Source organism: Nerophis lumbriciformis, linkage group LG39 (genome assembly GCF_033978685.3).
Source record: "Nerophis lumbriciformis linkage group LG39, RoL_Nlum_v2.1, whole genome shotgun sequence".
In the NCBI taxonomy this organism is placed as follows: domain Eukaryota; kingdom Metazoa; phylum Chordata; class Actinopteri; order Syngnathiformes; family Syngnathidae; genus Nerophis; species Nerophis lumbriciformis.
Genome location: NC_084586.2, coordinates 19,060,001 through 19,062,500, shown reverse-complemented (window position 1 = coordinate 19,062,500; position 2,500 = coordinate 19,060,001).

Genomic DNA, 2,500 nt, shown 5'->3' with positions numbered 1-2,500 from the left:
CTGTATCTCACTCTCTTGCAAACACTCTTTCTTTCTCTTTTTTTCTTTTTTCTTTCTTTCCGTCTTTCTGTCTTTGTCTAGCTCACTCTCTTCGTTTCTATCTCTCTCTCTCTCTCTTTCGTTCTCTTTCCTTCGTTGTTTCCTTTGCTCTTTATTTCACCCTCTTTCTCTCCGTCTATCTCACTCTCTCGTACACGCTCACTCTTTCACACTGCCTCTCTCTCTCTCTCTCTCTCTCTCTCTCATGCCACAAGGTGACCCAGATATTGCACCTTCATTAAAGGATCCATCCAATCAGGGGACATTCTATAGTGCAGCAGTTAAAAAGGAGGAGATGTTCCTCTCCAAGTAGGCCAGATGAATAAAAGATGTCGCTGAAGATTTGTGACGGTGTATAAAAGTTTAATTGACAATTGAAGATGAACTGATGTGCCGGACAAGTCTGATTATTGAAATATAACCACTTTCATGTTGTCACCAAACTCTCCTGTCACTCAAACATGACAAGTTTGTGTGTGTGAAAAAAAAGAACAAGATTTTTTACGTCTAGTTGACAATCTCATATTTATTCTGGCTAAAGTCTCCAGTTTCTTTAAAAATATACAAAATAGCTGAGAAGCGACCAAGTTTTGATGTCCTCTGCACACACACACACACACACACACACACACACGCACGCACACACACACACACACACACACACACACACACACACACACACACACACACACACAAAGCCTCATTACCAAAAAGGTGGTGTGGTGGTCTTTGTGTCACCACTTTCACTCTGCGCCATGCTCAACATCAATAGGGTTATTACCGTAATGCTCCTAAATAAAGGGAAGCCCGAACATTTTAAGTTGAGTGTCTAAGTGGAATATCAGTAAATTGAATATGGTTCCTTCCAAACGTCGCTAATGTTCTTTAAAACAAATAGGATTCTTTGCTCCAACAGAACAAAATGACCATGACATATAAAGATCATAGAAAATGAAGGAAAGGCGATAAATGGTACAAATATTAAACATTATTGAAAACCAATAGGTTTCTTGCCTAGTCATCTTTTGTTGGTATGTAAGGGTTGTAAATCCTTCAAAACCAATAGGTTTCTTGCCTGGACGGCATACTTTTTGATATTTGGCGTAAGATACCCTTCAAAACCAATAGGTTTCTTGCCCAAATGTAATCAACATATTTTTGGATGTTTCGTATAAGATATCCTTCAAAACCAATAGGTCGTTTAAGGTGGCGGTCCACCTTAAATGATGTGGCGGTCCACCTTAAACGACGCGGCGGTCCACCTTAAACGACGCGGTGGTCCACCTTAAATGTCGTGGCGGTCCACCTTAAATGACGTGACGGTCCACCTTAAACAACGTGGCGGTCCACCTTAAACGACTTTAAACGACGCGGCGGTCCACCTTAAACGACTCGGTGGTCCACCTTAAATGTCGTGGCGGTCCACCTTAAATGACGTGACGGTCCACCTTAAACGACGCGGTGGTCCACCTTAAATGTCGTGGCGGTCCACCTTAAATGACGTGACGGTCCACCTTAAACGACGTGGCGGTCCACCTTAAACGACGTGGCGGTCCACCTTAAACGACGTGGCGGTCCACCTTAAACGACGTGGTGGTCCACCTTAAACGACGTAGTGGTCCACCTTAAATGACGTGACGGTCCACCTTAAACGACGTGACGGTCCACCTTAAACGACGCGGTGGTCCACCTTAAACGACGTGGTGGTCCACCTTAAATGACGTGACGGTCCACCTTAAACGACGTGACGGTCCCCCTTAAACGACGTGGTGGTCCACCTTAAACGACGTGGTGGTCCACCTTAAATGACGTGACGGTCCACCTTAAACGACGTGACGGTCCACCTTAAACGACGCGGTGGTCCACCTTAAATGTCGTGGCGGTCCACCTTAAACGACGTGGCGATCCACCTTAAACGACGTGGTGGTCCACCTTAAACGACTTGGCGGTCCACCTTAAACGACTCGGTGGTCCACCTTAAATGACGTGGCGGTCCACCTTAAACGACTTTAAACGACGCGGCGGTCCACCTTAAACGACTCGGTGGTCCACCTTAAATGACGTGATGGTCCACCTTAAACGACGTGGTGGTTCACCTTAAACGACTTGGCGGTCCACCTTAAACGACTCGGTGGTCCACCTTAAATGACGTGGCGGTCCACCTTAAATGACGTGGCGGTCCACCTTAAATGACGTGGCGGTCCACCTTAAACGACGCGGCGGTCCACCTTAAATGTTGCTTTTGTAGCTGTTTCAGCAGATTTGAATTGCTAGGATAGGATCTCTGATCCAAGCCACAACTTACATTTAACTAAAATGTTCTCTTCTTTGTGCTCGACAAAAGAAAAGTAGTGAGAATATCTCCATGTTAAGAAACTCGGCTTCGGGCTTCGCCATGATGTGTTGTAAGTAAACACAGACACGCCCCTTCCCACACACGCACACACACACACACACACGG